The 12,484-nt window shown below is 39.0% G+C and overlaps 1 protein-coding gene across 1 annotated transcript in view; it reads left to right on the top strand.

Annotated features, from left to right (window-relative positions):
- LOC145420235 (TOG array regulator of axonemal microtubules protein 1-like) overlaps positions 1-11,856 on the top strand; it is a 321,547-nt gene extending 309,691 nt beyond the window's left edge. Inside the window, exon 8 of the mRNA XM_080289306.1 lies at positions 11,160-11,856. The gene's annotated coding sequence lies outside the window, so the exon portion shown is untranslated. The remainder of the gene's footprint in view (positions 1-11,159) is intronic.
- The last annotated feature ends 628 nt before the right edge of the window (positions 11,857-12,484 follow it).

A 12,484-nucleotide genomic window follows, 5' to 3' on the forward strand; every position in this document is an offset into this window, starting at 1 on the left:
CAGACATTTAAACTTTTTAAACTGTGTGGATCAAAGTGGAGGGATCACATTTTCTTCATTCAGTGATTCAAAGAATATGACCTTTTAATATTCATTCAGATGTTTTCTGACTCTAAATGTTATTTTCTCATTTCTTAGGGTTTTCTAATTTACATTTAAAACATTTTCAGTTTTTTTCCAACTCCTTCTTCTGTGTAACCTTCAGCTTTTAGCAGTTCAGCACCTTTGTTTTCAGGTTAAATTCGTTTTTTTTTTTTGTTTTTTTTTAATCTCATTCAATATTTTTAACTCAAAATTCAGCAATTAATTCATTTCAGTGCATACATTCAGATTCAAGCATTCACACTGCAGTTTCTTCAGAAAATGCACTTTCTAGTTAGTGTGAATGCTTGAAAAGCATTCACAGTATTGTTCTTCTAATCTTTATTATTAGTGTGAATGCTTGAAAAGCATTCACAGTATTGTTATTCGAATCTTTATTATTATTATTATTATTATATTTTATCTATTCCGTACGTTTTTTGTAATCCTATAACTTCAAAACCGTTCAACTTAGAAAAACCATTCAAACACCGTTAGATTCCTATTCTTTTGGACAACACTGCTTCTATTTTTCATATTTTTAACATTTATATTTTTAATTTTATTCAACTTTATTCAACAAAAATTTATAATGTATTTCAATGGGGAGACCCTTCAAATCCTCATTCAACTTACTCATTTTTAAACTCTTACTACTTCCACATACATTGACATAGAGCCACCATTCAAACTTTAAAACGAAGACAAGACATTCAACTATTCAACTTGTATTTATCTTTTCAATATCTATTATACTTTTTCTTCAGTTCCAGTTTAAGTTTCATGATGTTTTTTCACCCATTTCAGAGTTTATAATGGGTGTGTATGGGACGGAATGTTGGGGCTAGAGTGAGGCAGCTCAACTGCTAGAGTGAGAGGAGCAAAAAAATTAATCTTAAAATCTTTTTTAAAACTGCTGCTGTGTCTGCAGCGTTTGCTCTACAGGTATGATTTTACCCTCAAAACGTAGCCATGGCTGTCCTCTTTCATCCAATGTGTTTACTATTGTCCTAGGTGTTATGGTTCTTTCATAAATGTCACCAATGCACAGCCTCCTCCCTCCAACTCTTCCATAGACTCTAATGTTAAAATGGCTCAGAAGGTTCGTTTGAAAATCAGAAGAGCATGGTGTCTTTCCACTGTCACCACGTCCATATAATAAGCTCCACAGGCATGAAAACTGAGAATTAGGTAGACTAGACATTGCTGTCGCTCACGGTGAAAGAATTTTGTCAATACGACTTTTACTTTTCATTTGGGAGCGATTTGTTTCGGCCTGACTTTTCTGTTCATTTTAAGCAGCAAAAGTGAGGCGCATGTCTGTGTACGTGTGTATGGAGCCATTGGGTGCGGTCACTATAGCAACCAGGCTCACACCTGCCTGCTTAACGAGCTCTGCCTGCCACTGTACCAAGATTCATCTTAAGCACTTCTCTTTCAACTGCTGCTGTGTCCACAGTGTTACAGCCATCATTTTACCCTCAAATTGTCGCCATTATTGTTCTCTTTCCAACACCGTATCTTTCAAAGCTCAGGCATTTAAACTTTTTAAACTGTGTGGATCAAAGTGGAGGGATCACATTTGAGTCATTCAGTGATTCAAAGAATATGACCTTTTAATATTCATTCAGATGTTTTCTGACTCTAAATGTTCTTTTCTCATTTCTTAGGGTTTTCTAATTTACATTTAAAACATTTTCAGTTTTTTTCCAACTCCTTCTTCTGTGTAACCTTCAGCTTTTAGCAGTTCAGCACCTTTGTTTTCAGGTTAAATTTGTTTTTTTTTTTGTTTTTTTTTAATCTCATTCAATATTTTTAACTCAAAATTCAGCAATTAATTCATTTCAGTGCATACATTCAGATTCAAGCATTCACACTGCAGTTTCTTCAGAAAATGCACTTTCTAGTTATTATATTTTATCTATTCCGTACGTTTTTTGTACTCCTACTCCTTCAAAACCGTTCAACTTAGAAAAACCATTCAAACACCATTAGATTCCTATTCTTTTGGACATGACTGCTTCTACTTTTCTCATTTTTAACATTTATATTTTTAATTTTATTCAACTTTATTCAACAAAAATTTCCCATGTATTTCAATGGGGAGACCCTTCAAATTCTCATTCAACTTACTCATTTTTAAACTCTTACTACTTCCACATACATTGACATAGAGCCACCATTCAAACTTTAAAACGAAGACAAGACATTCAACTATTCAACTTGTATTTATCTTTTCAATATCTATTATACTTTTTCTTCAGTTCCAGTTTAAGTTTCATGATGTTTTTTCACCCGTTTCAGAGTTTATAATGGGTGTGTATGGGACGGAATGTTGGGGCTAGAGTGAGGCAGCTCAACTGCTAGAGTGAGAGGAGCAAAAAAATTAATCTTAAAATCTTTTTTAAAACTGCTGCTGTGTCCGCAGCGTTTGCTCTACAGGTATGATTTTACCCTCAAAACGTAGCCATCGCTGTCCTCTTTCATCCAATGTGTTTACTATTGTCCTAGGTGTTACGGTTCTCTCATAAATGTCATCAATGCACAGCCTCCTCCTTCCAACTCTTCCATAGACTCTAATGTTAAAATGGCTCAGAAGGTTCGTTTGAAAATCAGAAGAGCATGGTGTCTTTCCACTGTCACCACGTCCATATAATAAACTCCACAGACATGAAAACTGAGAATTAGGTAGACTAGACATTGCTGTCGCTCACGGTGAAAGAATTTTGTCAATACGACTTTTACTTTTCATTTGGGAGCGATTTGTTTGGGCCTGACTTTTCTGTTCATTTTAAGCAGCAAAAGTGAGGTGCATGTCTGTGTACGTGTGTATGGAGCCCTTGGGTGCAGTCACTATAGCAACCAGGCTCACACCTGCCTGCTTAACGAGCTCTCTCTCTCACTGGGCCAAGATTCATCTTAAGCACTTCTCTTTCAACTGCTGCTGTGTCCACAGTGTTAAAGCCATCATTTTACCCTCAAAACGTCGCCATCGTTGTTCTTTTTCCAACATCTTGTCTTTCAAAGCTCAGAGATGTAAACTTTTTAAACTGTGTGGGTCCAAGTGGAGGGATCACATTTGAGTCATTCAGTGATTCAAAGAATATGACCTTTTAATATTCATTCAGATGTTTTCTGACTCTAAATGTTCTTTTCTCATTTCTTAGGGTTTTCTAATTTACATTTAAAACATTTTCAGTGTTTTTCCAACTCCTTCTTCTGTGTAACCTTCAGCTTTTAGCAGTTCAGCACCTTTGTTTTCAGGTTAAATTCGTTTTTTTTGTTTTTTGTTTTTTTTTATCTCATTCAATATTTTTAACTCAAAATTCAGCAATTAATTCATTTCAGTGCATACATTCAGATTCAAGCATTCACACTGCAGTTTCTTCAGAAAATGCACTTTCTAGTTATATTTTATTCTGTATTCCGTACGTTTTTTGTAATCCTATAACTTCAAAACCGTTCAACTTAGAAAAACCATTCAAACACCGTTAGATTCCTATTCTTTTGGACAACACTGCTTCTATTTTTCATATTTTTAACATTTATATTTTTAATTTTATTCAACTTTATTTAACAAAAATTTATAATGTATTCCAATGGGGAGACCCTTCAAATCCTCATTCAACTTACTCATTTTTAAACTCTTACTACTTCCACATACATTGACATAGAGCCACCATTCAAACTTTAAAACGAAGACAAGACATTCAACTATTCAACTTGTATTTATCTTTTCAATATCTATTATACTTTTTCTTCAGTTCCAGTTTAAGTTTCATGATGTTTTTTCAGCCGTTTCAGAGTTTATAATGGGTGTGTATGGGACGGAATGTTGGGGCTAGAGTGAGACAGCTCAACTGCTAGAGTGAGAGGAGCAAAAAAATTAATCTTAAAATCTTTTTTAAAACTGCTGCTGTGTCCGCAGCGTTTGCTCTACAGGTATGATTTTACCCTCAAAACGTAGCCATGGCTGTCCTCTTTCATCCAATGTGTTTACTATTGTACTAGGTGTTATGGTTCTTTCATAAATGTCACCAATGCACAGCCTCCTCCCTCCAACTCTTCCATAGACTCTAATGTTAAAATGGCTCAGAAGGTTCGTTTGAAAATCAGAAGAGCATGGTGTCTTTCCACTGTCACCACGTCCATATAATAAACTCCACAGGCATGAAAACTGAGAATTCAGTAGACTAGAAGCTGCTGTCGCTCACGGTGAAAGAATTTTGTCAATACGACTTTTACTTTTCATTTGGGAGCGATTTGTTTCGGCCTGACTTTTCTGTTCATTTTAAGCAGCAAAAGTGAGGCGCATGTCTGTGTACGTGTGTATGGAGCCATTGGGTGCGGTCACTATAGCAACCAGGCTCACACCTGCCTGCTTAACGAGCTCTGCCTGCCACTGTACCAAGATTCATCTTAAACACTTCTCTTTCAACTGCTGCTGTGTCCACAGTGTTACAGCCATCATTTTACCCTCAAATTGTCGCCATTATTGTTCTCTTTCCAACACCGTATCTTTCAAAGCTCAGGCATTTAAACTTTTTAAACTGTGTGGATCAAAGTGGAGGGATCACATTTGAGTCATTCAGTGATTCAAAGAATATGACCTTTTAATATTCATTCAGATGTTTTCTGACTCTAAATGTTCTTTTCTCATTTCTTAGGGTTTTCTAATTTACAATTAAAACATTTTCAGCTTTTTTCCAACTTCTTCTTCTGTGTAACCTTCAGCTTTTAGCAGTTCAGCACTTTTGTTTTCAGGTTAAATTCGGGGTTTTTTTTTTTAAATCTCATTCAAAATTTTTAACTTAAATTCAGTAATTATTTCATTTCAGTGCATACATTCAGATTCAAGCATTCACACTGCAGTTTCTTCAGAAAATGCACTTTCTAGTTATTATTATTATCTATTCCGTACGTTTTTTGTAAGCCTACTCCTTCAAAACCGTTCAACTTAGAAAAACCATTCAAACACCGTTAGATTCCTATTCTTTTGGACAACACTGCTTCTATTTTTCATATTTTTAACATTTATATTTTTAATTTTATTCAACTTTATTCAACAAAAATTTATAATGTATTTCAATGGGGAGACCCTTCAAATCCTCATTCAACTTACTCATTTTTAAACTCTTACTACTTCCACATACATTGACATAGAGCCACCATTCAAACTTTAAAACGAAGACAAGACATTCAACTATTCAACTTGTATTTATCTTTTCAATATCTTTTATACTTTTTCTTCAGTTCCAGTTTAAGTTTCATGATGTTTTTTCACCCGTTTCAGAGTTTATAATGGGTGTGTATGGGACGGAATGTTGGGGCTAGAGTGAGGCAGCTCAACTGCTAGAGTGAGAGGAGCAAAAAAATTAATCTTAAAATCTTTTTTAAAACTGCTGCTGTGTCCGCAGCGTTTGCTCTACAGGTATGATTTTACCCTCAAAACGTAGCCATGGCTGTCCTCTTTCATCCAATGTGTTTACTATTGTACTAGGTGTTATGGTTCTTTCATAAATGTCACCAATGCACAGCCTCCTCCCTCCAACTCTTCCATAGACTCTAATGTTAAAATGGCTCAGAAGGTTCGTTTGAAAATCAGAAGAGCATGGTGTCTTTCCACTGTCACCACGTCCATATAATAAGCTCCACAGGCATGAAAACTGAGAATTAGGTAGACTAGACATTGCTGTCGCTCACGGTGAAAGAATTTTGTCAATACGACTTTTACTTTTCATTTGGGAGCGATTTGTTTCGGCCTGACTTTTCTGTTCATTTTAAGCAGCAAAAGTGAGGCGCATGTCTGTGTACGTGTGTATGGAGCCATTGGGTGCGGTCACTATAGCAACCAGGCTCACACCTGCCTGCTTAACGAGCTCTGCCTGCCACTGTACCAAGATTCATCTTAAACACTTCTCTTTCAACTGCTGCTGTGTCCACAGTGTTACAGCCATCATTTTACCCTCAAATTGTCGCCATTATTGTTCTCTTTCCAACACCGTATCTTTCAAAGCTCAGGCATTTAAACTTTTTAAACTGTGTGGATCAAAGTGGAGGGATCACATTTGAGTCATTCAGTGATTCAAAGAATATGACCTTTTAATATTCATTCAGATGTTTTCTGACTCTAAATGTTCTTTTCTCATTTCTTAGGGTTTTCTAATTTACATTTAAAACATTTTCAGTTTTTTTCCAACTCCTCCTTCTGTGTAACCTTCAGCTTTTAGCAGTTCAGCACCTTTGTTTTCAGGTTAAATTCGTTTTTTTTTTTGTTTTTTTTTATCTCATTCAATATTTTTAACTCAAAATTCAGCAATTAATTCATTTCAGTGCATACATTCAGATTCAAGCATTCACACTGCAGTTTCTTCAGAAAATGCACTTTCTAGTTTTAATACTGCCTCTTTCAAATGAATTCAAGTGCATTATACACATGTACATTAGATATAATCGCTGAATGTGATTCATTGAGTGTCACGATCCTGGGTCTTAGGACCCAGTGTTTTGAGTTTTAGTTCATTTTGATGTTTATAGTATGTTTAGCTCATTAGGCCTCCTATGTTGATTTGCTTATTAGTTCCCCCTTGTGTTTCAACCCATGTTAAGTCTCCCCTGCCCTTCATGGCTCTCTGTGCCCCCTCTGTTCTGTTTATGGTGTGTCTTTGCATGTTTGAGTTTCTTGTTTTCTGTCACCCTGCATTGTGCATTATGTTCTCATGGTTGGTCTTTTGTTACTCCCTCTAGTCTAGTCTCTTGTGTTCAAAGCTGAGTATTTCCCTCTGTGTATTTTGGTTCTTAGACCTCTGCCTTATGGTTTGTCTCTGTTTCTTAGTTGCTGTCTCCACTGTGTCTAGTTCGCGTCTCTGTGTGATACTTCCTGTTTTACTTTGAAGGTCCATGCCTCATGTGAGTGTTTCTAGTTTTGCGTCTCTGTCTCGTCCAGTCCTGATTTCTCCCAGCTGTGCCCTCCTTCTGTGTCTCATTCCCTCGTTATCCCTCTGTGTATTTAAGCCCTGTGTTTCTCTTTGTCAGTGTCGTAGTCTCCATCATAGCTGTGTGATTTTTCCCTGTGGCTCCTTGTGCTTTAGTTTTTCCAGTTTAGTTTATTTTGTATTGTTTTTCGTGTCCCACTCCACGCCAGCAATAAAGCTGTGTTTTTTGAGTTTACCTTTTGTCTCTGTGAGTTTGCGTTTGGGTCCTCTCCTGCCTGCCACACAGCCGAATCATGACATTGAGCTTCAATGGAGCCACTCAGCAAAGCAGAGCAGGCAGCACCCACGCACACTTTTACCTTTAATTGAATTTTAATCTGTGTTTGCGGTCACAAAACATGCAGCGCGGGGTAATTATCTATTAACGATAATGTTATTGGATTTACATGGAAATGCCAAGCCAGCAAACTGAACTTGTGGTGTGGTCATGAGCAGACAGTGTAATCAGCAGATGCTGCTGGCTGGGCAGTGGCTTTTGTTTCTGGAACGGTAGCTGACAGAGAGGGTTTCTCGTGTGCAGCGAGCAGATACAAGACAATGGCAACCCTGCCTCCATGCTGCCCATCTTCCTGTGATACATGTCTGTTTTTCTCTGTGTCTGCATCTCTCTGCCACCCCCTTGCTGCTCTCTCCCTCTCCGTGTCCTCCAGTGGTCTCATTAGGGCGGGACTGTGAAGGGAAGGTGAGATGGTTACTGTGACAACAGCTGGGCTGTCCACCAGCGTGTCCTCTGTTGTTGACTTGGCTGTCTCTGACCACTACTGTGTGTTTTTTAACATCACCGGTTTTATTCAGCGGAAGACCTCGGTGCGAACTGTGAGGAGGCGCTATCTGACCTCTGAAGTGGCTGCAAATTTTACCAGGGTTTTAGTCAAATGCCCCCCTGTGATTTTACCTGCACCCTGCGATTTGATTTTTAGTTATTTTAACAGCAAACTGAAGAAAAGCCTTGACTCCGTTGCTCCACTCACCACCAAAAAGATTAACGTAAAACATGCATCACCCTGGAGAAACGAAGAAGTCAAAAAACTCAAAAGAAATTGCAGGGCAGCAGAAAGGAGATGGAGGAAAAATAAAAATAATATCAACCATCAAATATTTTCCGAGCAACTTAAAATGTACAATAATACATTAAGGAAGTCAAGAAATTCATACTTCGCCAAAATAATCAGTATTAACAAAAATAATCCCAAGGTCCTCTTTTCCACCATAGATCATTTATTTAACCCTGATTTTAACAGCTCCAAAAGAACCCCCACAGACTCGCTCTGTGAGCAGTTTGCAGACCACTTCAGGGGAAAGATCAGCGCCATCAGATCTGATATTTTATCTAATCGCGATATGATTGTAAACACATCTGAGGGCTCGATTGTACCTGAGGAGACACTGGACAGCTTTGTCCTGGTTAATGCTGAGAACTTTCAGAAGGTTTTCTCCACAGTGAGACCCACCACATGTCTTTTAGATCCAATTCCTTCTTCACTCTTTAAAACACTTTATGGATTTTTTGAGGCTGAGCTTTTATACATGATGAATTGCTCTCTTCAGTTGGGTGTCTTCCCTGCTGCCTTTAAAACGGCGGTGGTGAGGCCCCTTCTGAAGAAGAGCAATTTGGATTGTAATGATTTTAATAACTACAGACCTGTATCCAACTTACCATTTTAAGTAAAGTCTTAGAAAAACTTGTTTTTACTCAGATTACTGATTTTCTCAATGATAGACAGATCCTGGAGATATTCCAGTCTGGATTTAGGGTGAACCACAGCACAGAGACTGCTCTCCTAAAGGTTTTAAATGATCTTAGATGTAACTGGGACGCCCAAAAGCTCTCAGTCCTGGTGCTACTGGATCTAAGCGCAGCCTTTGATACAGTAGACCACGCTGTTCTTTTAAACAGACTAAAACACATGGTGGGCCTCTCTGGTGCTGTACACAACTGGTTCACTTCCTATCTCTCTGACAGATCTTTTATGGTGAGTATGGATACATGCTCCTCTAAGATCCATAAAATGACATGTGGTGTGCCTCAAGGGTCGGTTCTAGGCCCTGTACTTTTTAATTTGTATATGTTGCCTCTCGGCAGTGTCATCAGGAGGCATGGAGTGAACTTCCACAGTTACGCTGATGACACGCAGCTGTACATCTCCGTGTCTCCTGATGACACCAGACCAATGGATGCCCTTTTTAACTGTATCTTGGATATAAGATCTTGGATGGCAGAAAACTTTTTACAGCTTAACCAGGACAAAACTGAAGTTTTAATTGTCGGTCCTGAGGCTCAGAGAGAGAAACTCTTGTCTAAATTAGAGGCATTTTCACTATGTCCTTCGCTACAAGTGAAAAACCTGGGCGTTATTTTTGACTCTGAGCTTGGTTTTATCCCACATGTTAAACATGTGACCAAAATTGGATTTTATCATCTAAAAAATATAGCCAGAGTCCGCCCTATTCTCTCTCGGGCCAACACGGAGATGCTGATGCATGCTTTTATTACCAGTCGCATTGATTACTGTAATGCCCTGCTCTCTGGTCTTCCTAAGAAGAATATTTCAACTTTACAACTCTTGCAAAACTCTGCAGCTCATGTGCTGACGAAGACCAGAGGGCGGGCCCACATTACACCGGTTTTAGAATCGCTGCACTGGCTCCCTGCGTGTTTCAGGATCGATTTTAAAGTTCTTTTATTGGTTTTTAAATGTCTTAATGGTCTTGGGCCTTCTTATCTCTCAGATCTGCTTTTACCATACGAACCCTCGTGGACCCTGAGGTCCTCTGGCACTGGCCTTTTGATTGTCCCTAAAGTCAGGACACATACTCACGGAGAGGCAGCTTTTCAGTGGTATGGTCCTCGTCTGTGGAACAGCCTGCCGGAGGAGCTCAGGGCAGCAGAGAACGTACATGTTTTTAAGAACAGGCTCAAGACCCACCTTTTTAATTTAGCTTTCACCTAACGTTTATTTATTTTATGCTTATTTATTCTATCCTGTTATTTTATTATTAATTCAGGTTTTACCTAATATTTATTGATTTTATTCTTATCCATTTTTTAATCTTCTTACTCTATTTATATTTATATTGTAACCCGTTCTTATTTATTTTATCATTTTACCCTGTATATAGCCTATTGTGGCATATCTCCAGTGTTTCCTCGGAGGGGGCTCTCTGCACCGGGGCTGTTATTGACCGTGACTGCTGGGTCTCTGGGGTCCTCTCAGCCTGGTTGGGGGGCTCCTTTGCCTCCCTCCGACTGTGTGCCCAGCCCGGAGGCTGCGGTCTGTGACCGGCTCCCGGTGCAGACGGCTCTCTGTTATAATGTTTCCTCACTTGGCTCATGCGAGCCCAGCCCAATTTTTACTCTTTAAGTGTGCGCGTGTGTGTATGTGTATGTGGGTGGGGGGATATATGTGTATTGAGAGTGTGGGGAGTGAGTTGGAGGGTGGGGTGGGCTGCTTTTAACTATGTAAAGCACTTTGTGCTACATTTTTTCTGTATGAAAAGTGCTTTATAAATAAAGATTGATTGATTGATTGAACAGCAGAGAATGACAGGCAGAGTGGCAGAGAGCACCGCGCGTGTGTGCAGACGTGTATGTGTGTGTTTACAAGAAGCCTTTCAACAGTATCCATTACCATTTTAATACGTGCATTGTGCAGCATATGCCTTGCAAGCTGGTCTAGCTCAGTGGTGAAAGTTATTTATTTGGCCTAAGAGAAAAAGAAAGAAGAAAAGAGAAGGGTGCGGTATTGCCACCAAAAGTAAACAACAAAACACCATTGCATAATTGAGTAGGCCATCCATTAAAATCCTTATCTATTTCAGGGGAATTAGAATCTGCTCACTGCTCCACAGTGCCAGGAAATGATGGGCAGCACTGAGGGGCAGAGCTAAGATTAGACTGGAGTGATTGACAGGTTGATAGAGCCAACTGGAAGCCTGCCATTCCACCTTTAAGATAGTCTCCTTACAGTAATGAAGCAGAGTGAGCCAGCTCAACATGAGGGCATAAGCAGCCAAGGAGATAATGAGGAAGTTGAGGACATTTTGTGCAATCCTTCAATCTTATGTCTGTCTCACTTGGTCTAGGTCGCAGGAATTGCAATAAACAAGAGGAATGTCATTGGAGCCTCGAGACTGTGATGTTGACCTCTGACCTCAGCCTCGAGTTTCTTCGCTTGTGTGGAAAAATGAACACGCGACACACAGAAAGAAAAAAACCCAATAAAACCAAAGAAAGATGGTCTTCGCCATCTTCAGAAGTTGAAGAGACAGAGAAAACAACACAGTGGGGGGTGCGAAGTGTACCCATGTCTGCTGCCTCCTGTGGTGTGGGTGACCTTTCCGAGACCACATAGCTCTGCAAGACTCTGATAAGACCAGCTGGGAGGTGACAAAATGCCCTTGTGGTAGAAACAATACCCACGAACACCGGGGTAAAACACACACAGGGGCAACCAGCTGTCCCAGAAGTATAGTTTGACTGAGGTCACCGGTTCTCTTTCCTTTTCTGCAGAGTCTGTTTAAGATCAAACATGGCAGCGGAGATAGAGCTGCCACTGGATACTTTATGTCTTAAAACAATGCTAAGATGCTATGCAGACAGGTACTGACTCCTTTCCTCTCATAATGATGCATTACTAATTGCTGAAACCTGGGTTAAAGGTTTCCACAAATAAAAACAGAAAGCATGCGCAGTCATCAATCAAGATGTTCACTTTGTCCAAATAAATATCATCTGCTCCAAGACACAATGTATAATTTCTGCCATTAAACTGTGTATAATACAGTGAAAAGGTATTTGTCCCTCTCCTGATGTCTTTCTGTTCTTTTTAAATATTTCTCACACTTATATATGACAAACAAATTTTAATAGTAGACAAAGATAAGCTGAGTAAATCCAAAATGCAGTTTAGAAATCATCATTTCATTCATTAAGCGGAATAAGCTATCCAAACCTACCTGGTCCTGTGTAAAGAAAAAATAAACCTCCCAGTAAATTAATCATAAATTATCTGTGATTAACCACATTTTATTTTTGGACAGCTGAATTCAATTTCATGAGCCACACCTAGGCCGAGGCTAAAAGATCTCAAAAAGCAACACATCATGCCCTGATGTAAAGAAACAGCTGAGCAACAAAGCCATTGACCTCTGTCAGTCTGTAAAGCCATTTTAAAGGCTTTGGGATTCAATGAACCACCTTCCCAAAAGTGGCCGACCTACAAAAATTACTCCAAGAGCAGATGGATGACCCGTCCAAGAGGTTAGGCCAGTTATGATCAGAGTTGATGATTCAACAATAAGAAAGAGACAAAAATGGGCAAAAATGGGAGAGTTCCAAGGAGAAAACCACTGCTGACCAAAAACAGTACAAAGGCTTTTCTCACATTTAACAAAAAACATTTTGATGA

Source organism: Astatotilapia calliptera, chromosome 14 (assembly GCF_964374335.1).
Source record: "Astatotilapia calliptera chromosome 14, fAstCal68.1, whole genome shotgun sequence".
NCBI classification, from domain to species: domain Eukaryota; kingdom Metazoa; phylum Chordata; class Actinopteri; order Cichliformes; family Cichlidae; genus Astatotilapia; species Astatotilapia calliptera.